The sequence below is a fragment of the Pteropus medius genome, unplaced genomic scaffold (assembly GCF_902729225.1).
Source record: "Pteropus medius unplaced genomic scaffold, Ma_sr-lr_union100, whole genome shotgun sequence".
NCBI lineage: Eukaryota > Metazoa > Chordata > Mammalia > Chiroptera > Pteropodidae > Pteropus > Pteropus medius.
In genome coordinates this window covers 14,164,426-14,179,471 of record NW_024352785.1, presented here as the reverse complement: position 1 = coordinate 14,179,471, position 15,046 = coordinate 14,164,426, and the positions used below count along the sequence as shown (strand labels likewise).

General features: G+C 33.3%; 1 pseudogene; it reads right to left on the bottom strand.

Moving 5' to 3' along the window:
* The window catches only part of LOC120590757 (vesicle-associated membrane protein-associated protein B/C-like), a 49,258-nt pseudogene extending 34,413 nt beyond the window's left edge, over positions 1-14,845 (bottom strand).
* Positions 14,846-15,046: the final 201 nt, after the last annotated feature.

Here is a 15,046-nt window from a genome sequence, read left to right as displayed (position 1 = left end):
AACTACTTTCATTGCTTTTCTCCTGCAGAATAAGGCATTCTTTTTTCTTAGGAGAAAATGGGAGTTGGTCTGGATGGAGTTTGACAGTGGCTGCTGTTCCCCTCCTAGACAGAATCACAAAGGAAGCTGGTGGGATTTGTGGAGGACAAGCCTGAAAAAGTGTTCAAATACCCTTGTATCTGTGGCCCTCAGGGTTTCACACTCTCAATTTAAGTTTTTTTGCTGAATCTTCTCCATAGCTTACATTCATCCAGCAGCATCTGCCCAGTTACATAAATGCCTCAGCACTATTTTTTCCTACAGGCTCCTTTTTCTGCGCATATTTCAGCTTGTTAGCCCTATGCCATCCATTACTTATGAGTTAAATAAAAGTCATTTATCTTCAGTTCTGCCAGTTTTTTTTCTTGTTATATGGGTAGAAGAAACATTCTTTCCAGCTCTCTATACCTCTGAGCTGAAAGTGGACATTGATAATTTTGAAATTACTCAGGTAAAAGTCATGTGCAGCTAGATTGAGAATCAAAACATTAGAATATGCATCTCAGAGAGAAAAGAGTAAAGATTTGTAGTATGACTTAGATGGCCCATCATGATCTGGTCCCCAGCCATATTTCTCTTACCTTATCTCCGTGTTCCATACTTCTCTATTGCTTTGAGTTTTCTAGTCACAGGGAGCACTTCTTTCTTGGAACACATTATTCATGCTCCAGTCTCGGGGCCTTTACTCTGACTGTTCACTATGCTCCTGCAAACTCTTATGACTTGCTCCCACACTTCCCAACACTTCATTCAAGAAGGTTTTATCTACTTCTCTATTTAGAAGATGGTGCCCTACTGTATCATCCTTTACTACCTTTTTATATATTTTTTTTCAGAATTTGATAGAGAGATAAAATTCAAAGTTTTACAGGTTGAGACTGGAAGGATAAAAATACTATTGTAAGAAATGTGCTTTAAAATAAGAGAATACAGAAGTACATGAGTGATTAATTTTACATGGTTCTTTCATTTATATCTATTTATTATTGCCACTAGGCATACATATTTAATCTTCATTTATTTAAGTATCAATTATTTCCACTCATTACAAAGAAAGCTTTATGAAGCCAATGATTTTAGTTTATTTGCTTATTCATTAACTGTTTTATTCTCCATTCTTTGAACAGTATCAAGTACAATGCTGAATAACAATATTCCCTTAAAATATGAATACTACGTTTCATTATTTTTGGACATGTCTCCTATGTGCCAGCTATTGTGCCAGGTAAGCACTAATAATTAAAATTCAAGATACAGTCTGTAATATTAATAATTTAATATAAAATTTATAACATAAAGTAAAATTGAATGTATAATCCCTAGGCTGACAGAAATTTGAGTGGAATTTATAAATGATTCCCTAAAAGGAATCCTGAGGTGAGCCTTAAGGTATCAGTGGCCAAATGACAGATATTCTTCCCATAATGTTTTTACACATTCAAATCAGGTTACAAGGACTATTTCAGCAAGATTATAAATCCTGACCCAAAGGATTTCAGCGTGGGGTAAATGTCACTTTCAAAGCACACAGAAAATGGAAATTTGAGTTTTTACTCTAGGTCACTAAACAAACAGTGAGACTGATCTAATGTAAATTTGATCTCAGCAAAGCTAACTAAAATACCTCATAGAATCCTTCAAAATCCAGACGTATCATATTCCTAAATTCTGAATTTTCTACTCACATCTTTTGTCCCTATTATGTTGCTTCCTTGATCATCTCCCCGTTTATGTCCCTAAGGCTTCAGAATAAGGCCCTTTCTTAAAGTGCCCACTGCCTCAAACCATGCTATGGCTCCCGAGGAGGGGAGTTCCTCTTCCAATCTTGCTGCTTAGTTGGTTGAATTCTAAGGTCCATGATTATATTGTTTTTCTTTCTTTTTAAAAAAATTTCCCTTTTCTGTTCTCTCTCCTTACATTCATTCTCTACAGTTCCTTGCCCTATACCCTCATTCTGTTTCAAAAAAGAGTCCCGACAATAGCTGTCTAAAAATTCTCAGAGGAGGAAGAGCAAAAGTAAAAGTTAATACATGTTTTGGAATTATTTGATAAGACAAGGCGTAAGAACATGAACTCAATATGTTGGATTTTGCAGGTTTATGAGAAAGATTAGCACAGCAAAAGCAGTGTTTTAGGAGGATTAGTTTGGCATCAGAGAGCTATGTGTTTTAGGAGATAACACTCTGATCATAAGCAGTTACCATAGATGCCACCATAGGAGGTGAGGGTAGTGTTGAATTTGATGAGAGAGCTACAAGGTTTTTATGCCGTGAGACTGGAAGGATGAAAATACTATTTAAAGAAATGGATTTCAGGATAAGAAAGCACAGGTACATATGAGAGATGTATTTTCCACGATTCCTTTATTTATATCTATTTATACTCTCTACTGTGTAGCAGGTCACTGTAATGACTTACTAACTTCTTTACATAATTTTTAATAAAGCACAATAACAAATATCTTTTTAGTGAGATAATTATAAATTTTTACAGTATGATTTTTGATCATTTAAATAACCTGCAACAGCAGCCTTGTGAACTAATATTAATTCTATTTAATATACTACTTTGTGATGCTCCTGAGAGCTACAAAATCTAATATAAATTTCTTAGTCTAGAAATAAAATCCAACTTGGAGAGATTAAATGTTAAGAAAAATTTTACAGGATATGATATAGCTTATAGCTTATTACTAGAGATATATTACATGTAGTTAAAAGAACTAATGTTAATATAGATGACTATTAAGTAAAACTACAATTCTGTGCATTGCATATTTGTAAAATTTGCCAGTTTGTTTTCCCCTGCCCACCATGCTGAAAAATACTCAGATGTCAAATTTAGTCTACATTCATTATACAAAGTTTTAGATGTCACATTTAAATAATAAATTCCCAATATAAACTATAATTTATTATTTATTGTTAACTTAGAAATATTTTCTAAAAATCACTACTATACTTTAGAGTTTAGAGTAATAAAATATTGCAATAATTTGTTAATGATCTGTATACTTAATATATCAAAAGAAATTAAAATTCCAATAAATAGGTAAAATAAACTACATGGTCAATAGACAATTCCATGTAGTTTTTACTTGTCTTCTTGTAGATGTATTTTTTTTTATAACATTCAAGTTAAGATGATAAATTCAATCAATGGATTGTTCATATTGTTTTACAACAGGTATAATAAAGATAATTATATTTTAAAACCTGGAGTTTCAACCTATTAAATAATACTATCTTTAAATCTATTTTTTGGTAATACTATATGTGTGTATTATCTTTGAATGTGTGAATAACAATATATATTAATACATAAAAACATGTATATTACAAAAGAGAGAAGAATGAGCTCAGAAAAAGAAAAATTAGTTCTGAGCATATAGTTTGGTCTTAACATGAAGCAGCAAAATATTTTTCTTTTCTTGTGCATAAGCATTAGAACTTGTTGCCTCACTTAACCACGTGTTCACAATTGCCCATATCTAACTCTCTGCTTTGCCGTGACTAAACTTTAGTTACGCTTCTCTCCTCCCCACATGTCCCTGAATTTTAGCGTGCCCCAAAGTCTAAGCAAGCAATGAAATGCAGAACACCCTTCCTCAATAGCTCATCCCATGAATGAGGTAACTTTAACAAGAAATGTTTCCCATCAGACCCTTGATTATGTTGTCTGCTCGTTTCCCCTGCTTCCTAGTTTTCCCTTAAAAGTACCTGCTAGTTCTGCTTATCCCTCCCTATAAGAGAGTACTTTTGGTTTGATTTTGAGGTGCTGAGTATCCTGAGATCAAAGTATTCATCATATTGCAACTAGTCTTTTTGAAAATGTCTCTTCTTATGCAATTCCAGATTTGTTTTTATTTAACATACTCAAGCATGTACTCTTATTTTTCAAAATCTGTGCATATTTGCATCAACTCTCCTTATGATTTTGTACAATTAATGACTATGAATAACTATAAGCATTGTCATGCTACTGTCTGCTGCAACTTTTAAAATATGATTACTTTAGATAATAATGAGGTAAAGAATAGAGCCGTTTCTTATCCTCACATCTTTTTCTCAATCAAGTAACTAGTTGATTTTTAAAATTTTTTATATTTTATTAAATTTATTGGGGAGGCATAGGTTAATAAAACTTGATAGGTTTCAAGTGCACAATTCAATAATACCTCATATGTATATTGCATTGTATGTAACTAGTTGATTTTAAATGTTACCATCTCCAAGGTCAGGTTCCAAAGTCAGAAAAGAAGTATTAAGATTGGCAGGGTGAGTAATGAACCCAGAGCATTACTGTCACCTCCCAGATGTCTACTTAGCAGAAGAAAAGTTCTTATTCAACCAGAATTTTCCTGTACCCCCAGAATATGTTACACAAGGACAAATAGACAATCCTGGGGAAGTTTCTGCATGATTGTTTTATTTCTAATTTTTCCAATATTATAATGAGAGCTCCCTTAATTTTCTGGTCTCAGAGTGAAGGAGCAGCCATTCTTTCTCTTGAGATTTATTTATTAAATCTGCATTACTTTTATTCAAATTAAGAAGTTCTAATCATTTGAATATGAGTTAGCAATTGTGTGTATCTCAGACTGGTTAGAAAGATACATGAATATGTGACACCATGACTGTCAGCAAAAACTCATAAAAGATTATAGTAACTAGTTAGTTTGTTACATCTGTACTTATTAAGCACAAGAATATCGTACACATTCAAGAGACCATTTTTGTATACGCGTTGCAAAGCCAATTTGTGAAACTTTACTAACATAGGTTAAGTGTACCTTTCCTAAACACATCATTGGAAATTGGAAGTCAAAAATCTGTGGAGCTATAATTCAGAATCAGTTGGATGAATTGCACTAGCCTTCATGGATCTGAGATCTAAAGCAAAAATAAGGCTGTGACTCATCTCTGATTAAATATTAGTAGGCGTGTTCACAAGACTTCTGTGTATTTTTTCAATAGCTACTCAATAAGGCTGTGTTAGACTGTTGTAAGAATTCATGATGCTGCTGCATATTAAAACACTCTATTCATCATTGTGAGAACCCTATTCAGTACATCCCAATATGGCATCACTGAAGCCACTATAAGCACAAACTCTTAGATTTTTTTAAGCATCAGAAAAGAGCTACCCTTCCTCAAGTAATATTCTAAAGATGATATACCATTTATTTCTTAGAAATAAGAAATATATCAAAAAAAATTATTCTGTAAATTTATGTAAAGTTGAATTTCACATACTTGTATTTCAATTATGTTCAAATTAAGAATAATTATGTTTAGTCAAATTGAATATAAAATAAGGTAAAATTCAAAACTTAATCACAGTAATTAGGAAATCATAGTTACTTATATAGGAAAATAATGATATCTTGCTTTTATAGAAACCAATTCTTTACATTTTGATGCTCATATTTTAATATGGCATGTTCTATAGAAATGGTAACTATATTGGGCAGTATTTATGGTGACACTGTGTTCCTCAAATAGTTATAAATAAATTTTAATTTTGACAAAATTAAATATATCCCTTGAACTACAGAATCAATCCCAAATATATCCATCTATTTATCTTGCAAATATATTACAGTACTTCACTGGAAATATATTTTAAAAAAAACCCTAAACCCTTAATTTCTTAAATATCAATATTTCATTGATATGACATTCATTGCAATATTTTTTATTTTGTTTAGGTTTTTTAGACTCAGTAGTTTTGGCTCCTTGTATCTTATTACATATGCTGTATACAACGCAAAATGCCTCACAATAATCTTCCAGTATGTAACTTTTACCTCAAATGTGACTTTTTAATATCTGATAGATAAGAAATATATATGTGGCTTTTACATTTAGATTTAGATTATAGATAAGCTGAATATAGGATTTATAAGCCAAAATAGCCTCCTTGATAGTTATTCCAATTTTCTACATTGAAGAATTTGGCAACAAATTTCTGAAGAGTTAGTAATTTCTTTTGTATCAATAATATATTTTTCATAGTCATCAGCATTTGTTTTCTTCAAATAATTTTTTGATTACCTTAACACTGAACATTATGTATGCTAAATTTAATTCTATCATTTAGCTTATAAAATTAATGTTTCTTAATATATCATGCCCAATTAGTACATAAAACATGTAAAATATTTTTAGTGCCTATTAGAATTTTTTTTGTTTTTTGATTAATTCTTAAATAGGATCATTTCTATGGGATTCATCCCTTTCCAAATAAAGTCTCTTCTCTGTATCATCATGAAAGAACTGTTGTACAGAACACATTATGCATTAATTATAAAGTAAAGTATGTCGATTTAATAGTGATGATCTTCAAAAGCATCTTTGATTTGATTACTAGTATTCATAACTCTATTTTAAGAATTCATCTAGACTTATAAAAGTTCATCTAGAACTACATAAAAATTCTCCTAGATTTTCTATAAGACCATTTAATATTTTTTCCAATTGAATTTTCCAACTTCCTTATAAAATTTTGGAAACAGAAAACTGTAGAAATAGAAAAATGAACAATTAATTCGGTATTTGGTAACATGTTCCTTTTAGTCATTATTCACCTATATGTGTGTGTGTGTATGTGTGTGTGTATTTTTTTGCTGACAAATTTGAAAATAACTTGCAGATCTTATGACACTTAACTCTAAAGATTTCAGTATAAACTCACTAAAAATAAGGACAACATTTTTCATAACTTATTTAATTATCATGTACATTAATACTATTTTATAATCATCTAACGCATAGTCCGTATTCAATTTTCCACAATTTTCCTCAAATTGTCCTTTATAGTTTCATTATGTAAACCAGAATTCAAAACAGATTCACATATTGAATTGAACTGTGACTTTTTGGACCTTCCAGATATCCAGAAAGCTAGATTATATAAGTCACTATAGTATAAGCAAGAGAAAAGACAGACTAATAGGCAAAAATGCAAAATCCAAAAAAAAAAAAAATTCTATACAAACATTTTATGACTATAGTAGAACAATGTAAGAAGATTTTAGTGATTCTAAGTCAATTGGTTAGTCATATGCAGAATATGAATCAACCTGAAGCTCGCCCTACACACTAAAATGAATTCCAGATAAATTGTAGATATGAATGGAATAATGAACAGTAAAGCTTCTGGAATGAAGCATAGAAAAATTTTCCACAGTGTTACTGTATACAATATTTTATGAATAAAATCCCAAACAATAATAGTATTATAAAGGAAAAGATTGATACATTTTACCACATTAAAATTAAGAATTTCTATTTACCCAAAGACATAAGGAGAAGAAAAGGTAAAGAAAACCATAAAATAAGAGTAAATATTTGCAATAATATATCAAGGTGCAGTCAAATAGGGCAAGTTATCCAAATGTCCTAGATTCCTATTATATGCTAGCCACTATTATTATTTCACCAACTGCTGGCACTGTCCACCTCAGTCTCTCCTCCTGGAAACTGCCTTCATCTGAAAACAGCAATTCTGTCTAAGGCCAGACCTCTCCCTGGAGATAGCGTGCATATAATGACTTCATACAGTGGTGTGAAGTCCTGGCTCTCATCTCCCAATTTGCTAATATTCTGCGGAGCCATTCCAGCTCAAGAGGTCCTAAGGGATTATCTGAGGCCTTTGCCGTGACTTTGTCATACTTCACCTTTCACTTCTCCCCAGTCTTGCTTCTTTTATTCCTCCAAGGGTTTTGATCCTAAAAACACTCCACCATAAACTTCTTGCCTGCATATCTCTAGCCCAAAGTCTGTATCCCAAGGAATCTGACCTATGGCAATCACAAAGAACTTACAAAACATGTAAAGATTTTCAAATCAATAAGAGAGAGACCACACTCTCGTAGAAAACTGAGCAATATTCAGAAAAAGGGACTTCACCAACGAAGATACACAATTACTAAAGAAAATGCACAGGATTTTTAGTCATTAGAGAAATGTAAATTAAATCTTGATAAGATACCCCTTCAAACACAACATGGCAACTATGAAAAAGACAAGCGATATAGTATTGGAAAGTGGAGCTCTCATACTTGCTAGAGAGAATATATAAAAATCCAGTTATTTTGGAAAATTGTTTAACATTCGCTAGAGCCGTATCTCAGCAATTCTTCTTTTAGAATGAACAGAACTGTGTGTAGTGAAAGAAATATTCAATGGAAGAATGTTCACAGCAACATCATACACAATAGCAAATTTCAATAATACCTACTGAGAGAAAAAGAGAAATAATATGGAATGCTTCCATACTATAGAAAATTACGTGAGAAAAAAAATGCTGTCATGTGTAACAATATGAACAAATTCAGACATGACATAATCAATTCTATGTTTCTGTTTACATAAAATACAAAAGCAAACAGAAATAATCTAAAGTGTTAGAGGTGAATAGGCAAAGAACTTTATTTATTATGCTCTCACAAACCACAATCTTAGAGAAAAATCCTCAGCCTTAGTACCAAAGAAAGAAGAATTCATCTGGAGTGGAGGATAAATCCCACAGCAGCACTGTCTGTATAAACAGCAAATTCATTAGAAAGGAATGGGGAGAACATACAGCTATGCCATGGGGTCACCATCTCAACGGGGGCAAGTGACACATCATTCAGAAATTTAATGGGGTTTCCAGGAAAGGAGAGAACCTATAAAAGGCAAAATAAGCCCCTCTCATACACCTTGCTGTGAAACTGCATGTGTACAAGAAAGATCTGGGAGGTACCAACAGAAGGTAGAGGATGAGAAGATTCAAGTACAAATTGAACTCTGAGTGAACTCTCCAAGCCACACAGAGATCCAACAGCAGAGGGTAGAAGTCTTATGGATTCAAAAAGTATAAGCGTAACTTCTGCCCAAATAATCGTCTGGCCTCTGGGATATGCAAACACAGAGTCAATTCCTAAGAAGCCATGCCAAAAATAAAACCAAGAATTTTAAAAATAAAGCATAGACATTGGCAACAACACACCAAGGAGACAGATTCCATAGAATAAGTCCAGGAAATATGCTAAAGAAAACAAAATAAAGAAATAGAAACCACAATTGCTATAATATATTATCTAAAATGTGTAGTTTATAACAAAAATTAAAAGGCTTGAAGAAAAAGTCTGATCTATACTTAGGAGGTCTCCTAACAGTGAAAATAAGATGAATTATTTACGAAATCGTGTTTATTTTAAGCCATCGAAGTTCTAGTGTTGCAAAGTAACCTAATGAACTAAATAAAATCCAATAGGTCATATCCCCTACAGTTGTGATGGACACAAGCTACTTTCTTCTACAGAAGAACAGTGAAAGGAGGAGGGAACCACCACATATGCAGAAAATATGACAAGACAGTTTCGATGAATTTGAAGAGATTGAGTGTGAACTGCTTTGACAGTTTAAAATTCCTGGGTGCCCTCATGTATAAGGAGAATTTGTACCCCATCCCCCGCCCCGCCAACTCTTTCTCAAAGGCTTTGTGGAAATTGTGGAAAGGGGAAGAGAACTGAGAAAGACTCCCTCTGACACAGGTGCTCCAGGCATAAAATAGTCTGAGGGTGGAACGGGAAAACCAAGCAAATTTCTTCTATACATTTAAAGTAGGGCAGGAAAACGGAGAGAAACCTCCTTTGAAAATTAAGGCAAATTTCTGTATGTCATGTGAGGGCAGAACAAGAACACTGAAACACTCCACACTCTAGGTCTTAAACTATGTGTAAGGCATCAGCCATCTGTAATGAAAAGGGCCTATCAGTTTGTGATGTTTGAGTAAAAATTGTTTAACAAAAATTTTCCTTTTGAGCCAGAGATGCTTTACAAAGGTCTCTCACTTGCCTCTCTCAATCCCCTCATCTTTAATGGACATCTCAAATACTCCCATGTATGTTACATTGATAAGCAATCCTTATGTCTTCTTGCGACAAATTTGAAAAAGAAGTTCCCTTTTTGACAGCACCTGCAAGTATCAGTTAGGGTTCAAATCCAATCAACTGGTTGACAACTCATATGAAATATAATCCCTCCCTAATTAATACATAAATATTTTCAATTCTGTAATCTTGCCTTTTCTCCAATTATCCTGTTACCACCAACCTCAGGCTAGTAAGACTCTTCCTTCTGTGGGATTCTCTGCTGTTGTGAATACTAATATATTTTTATCTCTTATATTTGGTGTTTGACATGTCATTAGCACAGCAACCTGGTAAATTCCCAGATAACTTCAGGAGGTTCCTTTATAGTCAGTCAGAACACCATCTACCACTGAAGAAGGGGTAGGAAAACTGGGAGTGACACCCCTAAGGTGCAGTCAAATAGGGCAAGTTAACCTAGGAAGATAGGGAAGGGAGTTTGAGACAAAACTTTCAGACCTCACAGATCAAACCCTGATAGCAGGAAACCTCTGATCCTTCCCTCAGAAAAAAAACTGAACTATGTAAAGTGATAACTAAAGCAGCAACAAAATCTAGACCCAGCTGAATTACAGAATAGACTGAAATCCCCATTCTCATGACCTAAAAGAATGAACATGCTCTTTCGGGGGCAGAATTATTATTTACCTCATTCCTACTGTTTTTTGTTTGTTTTACCCACAATGCCCAACATGCAACCTAATAGTATAAGATGTGAAATGGGCAAGAAAATGTGACCCACTGGTAATAGTAAATAGTTAATACAACCAGACTCAGAGATGGCCCAGATTTAGAACTATTAGGAGGGACCTTTAAAATAACTAATGGAAAAGTTGAAGAATATATGTGAACAGTAAGGAGGTTTAGCCAAGATAAAAATCATTTTAAAAGGGAGACAAAGAAGGACCCAGTAATCCAATTTCTGGATATTTATCCGAACAAACCCAAAACACTACTTCAAAGGGACAAGTGAATCCGTATGTTCGCTGCAGCATTATTTAGAATAGGCAAGATATGGAGGCAACCTGGGTGTCAATCAATGGATGAATGGATAAAGAAGAGGTATTACATATATACAATGGAATATCACCCAGCCATAAATAAAGAATGAAATCTTGCCATCTGAGACAATATGGATAGACCTAAAGGGTATTGCGCTGAGTGGAGTAAGTCAGAGAAAGACAAATGTCATATGATTTTGCTTATAAGTGGAATGTAAAGAACAAAATAAACAGAACAGAAACAAACTCATATATATGGAGAACATTTTGAGGGTTGCCAGATGAGTGGAAGTTTGGGGGTGGGTGAAAAAGGGGAAAGGATTCAGAAGTATAAATTGGTAGTTCAAAACAGTCATGTAAAATATAGCAAAAAATAAAAATAAAAAAGGAAATGCTAGATGTGATTATCAGTGATAAAGAAATAATTTGATGGGCATTTAAGTAATGTTAGACACAAAAGAAAAAATAGATAAACTTTAGGACATGTCATTAGAATTTATCCAAACTAAAATAAAATGGGTAAAAAGAGTGCTAAAAAAAAGTGTTCAACATCTGCATGATATCAAACGGTCTTATATGGGTTAAGTAAGTTCTGAAAAAAAATGTATCAGAAGAAATATCTGAGAGATAATAAATTAATTCAAGATGTACCTAGCATGGCATAATCAAATTGCTAAAAAATAAGTAAAAATCTTGAGAGCAGCAAGAATGAGAAAGAAAAACACATTAGATTCAGTGAAAAACTTAGATACACTAAAACAAACTTAAAAATTATGACTGAGGCAAGAAGACAATAGAATTAAACCTCTGAAGTAGTGAAAGAAATAAAATGCCTATCAATCAAGAATTCTATAGGAGTAAAAGTTTTCATCAAAAATGAAGACATTTGAAATTAAATAAATGCACTAAAGACATTTAAAAACTGAAAAATATTTGCAGTACAAGAAACACTAAAGACTTTTCATTATGTAGAAGGAAAAATACAGCAGTTAGAAATCAAATTTTATGGTAATGAATGAAGAACATGAGAATGAGTAAATATGTTGCTATATATAAAGGGTTTTAAAAAAAAATCTCTAAACTCTACTGACTTTCTAAAATAAACCTAACAATATAATATTGGGTTTACAATGTATGTAGAAATAAATTATATGAGGAATAACACAAAGGGTGAAAGTGTGTCTATATGTATACATTAAATAATTTCCCAGAATTACAAAGTAACTTTTGATTTTAAGAGAATTAAATAATTTTTAGACTGTGAAAAAAAGTCATATAATCTACAAAATGAGAAAACACACAAAAATGCAAGTATTATATATTATGTCATTGAGTGGGTTAAATAAAACCACCCAAAACACCAGAAAATCTTTGGGTGAAAACTGGGCACCTAGCTAACAGACTATGAATAAGCCTCTCTCAACTAACTCTATTTTGAACAAACAAAATAAAGAAAAACTGTGTTTTTACTCTTTTATTTCCCTTAATATTTATTAATAAACATAGTAGTAAGTAAATCCTTTAAACTGGAGAAAAGTAATGACTAATGGGAAATATTTCATATTGGTGGTCTCGTTTTCAAAGGAGGATATTTAAGTACAAATAGAGACAAGAAGAAGCCCATACTAGTGCATTCTGAAAATTTTAAATTTCCAGTAAAGGATCACAAAATCAGAAAATGGAAGCAAAAAAGAACCTAAATGCTTAAGCTACTAGAGATAGAACAGAGCTTTCTAGACAAAAAGAAACATATTGGAGTTATGACTATCAACAATGTTGCAAATCTCAAGCAGCAACAAACCAGAAAGTGGGAAGAGCAACACACCCAGGCTGGGAATACTTGCATTTTATGTAGCAGTGATCACCACACTGACACCCTTCACCTCATTCAAAGATGAGTATATTATAAAAACAATTTAAAAAGCAAAACATAGCAGAAAAATTACAGCAAGCCAAGCAACAAGAAACTTTCATGAAATGTTAAATATTTTGCTTCTAGAAATGAGTACTACCTCAGTCCAAAACTAACACAAAAGCTTTCAAATCATAAACAAAATGCAACAGGATATTCTCCTTGGTTTTTATAGCAAGAGCAACTCTATTTTACACTTGATTGTGACTATAACAATATTTGGAATATAAAAATATAACTTGATTTCTATATATTTAATTAAATGTATTATTTAATTACAAATCCTACAGGCATAAAAGTTTTTAGGAAAAGAACAATTAAGTATGAGTAAACACACAACTCAACTACTGTAGTAGAACTATCCATGTATGCCGGAGAGCAGGCAATAACCATGTTATTCGTGTTTCGAGGGCATTAGTCAGTATATTTTGTAGAGGAATTGGAGAATGTCATGTAATCTGACTGCCCTCCCCGCCACCTTTTTGACCGGCCTTATAGAAAGAGGAGAGTTAAAAGGGTCTCAGTTGCTTACTCTCTCTAACACACACATTTGTTTAATGTATAGATATGTCTTATACTTATGTTGTATTTGTGATTTACACGGTAAGATAAGAAGAGAAGATGAGAAGAGAAAGGAAAGGGGCCAGGAGTAGTCTTACGTGACCAGGGCTGTAGTGAAATCTCATCAAAAGCCCTCCTATCTATATTTCTCTGACATGACTGATATATCCTAAATATTGGACCATTTACAACTTCTTCAGTCCATGAACCATCTGTTATTCTCACCAGTATCTTTCTTCTGCCATTTCTTTATACCCCCCGACACACACCCTCACCCCACCAGGAAACAGTCTCATGGTAGGAAGAATATAAAAAAAACTCCACAATGGCTTTAGAACCCCTAGCCTACATGTGGTCCAACTAGTGGCACCTGGTGCTTATGCAGTAACAAGCAGCAACAGCTTTTAAATGATTTGTGGCCCTAAAGGTATTCAGCAGAGCTTGGGGGTGGGGGCGGGGGGAGGAGTGCATGCCCTATTTACTTTGGGAATCACTAAGTTGCTTAGGAGTTTCTTTTCAAAATATATATCCTATTTAATCATTTTAGATTATATTTCCTACTGCAAATTACCTAAAGTACCACTAAGATATTCCAAGTTGCAATATATCTCAATAACTAGGATAAACTGAAAATTCTAAGATCTTCAAACTGGGTAAAAAGTTTTACAACTTGACACTAGGATACAGGAACTAAAGGTAAAGCAAAAGTTTTTTAAGCAAGGGCAAAAATTAAAGTGAAAAAAATTGAAATGAGCGGTCTTCTTAGTGACAGGCATAAGCACAGTACTTATAAGAAACCAAAACAGAGAAAAGACAAAATACTTATAAAAAAATCTCTTATGGTTTTGTTTAAGGTTATGGGTAGACTGTATCAATGGAAAGCATCAAATTGATATATTTGTTGTAGTTACTACAAGTGTGATCTTATATTTCAACTATGGATCACTAGAAAGTTCTATTTTGTTGAAACATTTTTTAACCTTTATCAGGCTCGGCAGATAGTTGGTTGCCCAGATGGCCCTATTCTTCGTTACAAATTCCAGTAGACAATGTAAGCCCATTGTCTAAACAGGTCCTTTTTAGCAATGTTTATACCTTTCATATCTTCCATTCTCATGAATCTGAATCTGCAGCCACAAGCACTATGTAACATATCTACCTACATTAAGCGCATCTGCTTTGGTACATTGTCAATCGCATTTATTATGTTTGCTTTAAAAGCCTACAGTGCATTTTGATTTTTTATTTAGAATTGTAAGATATTGTGTGCTAAATCAAGGTAATAAATAGGAAGCCCATTTCTCTTACCTGTGCAGAACAGCGGGAATTATGTTGCAGAGACATGTATTTCACCGTCCACCCCTGTCGTCGCCCTCGGACCACGGCCAGCTGACCCCCACCACGAGGCATGCGCGAAGACGTATTAAAGGCAACGCGGCTGAAAGCTTCTCGCCTTATGTTCATTCACCTGGGCCTGCGCGAGTCCGCACTCTCTGTTCAGTTTCCTCAATTGCGGACTCCCCGCTCTCTGCTTCAGATTTAATAGCTCCTTTGTTGCCTTCGCTTTGGGCAAGCATTTCCAAATTTTTTTGGCTTATGATATCTCAGTTT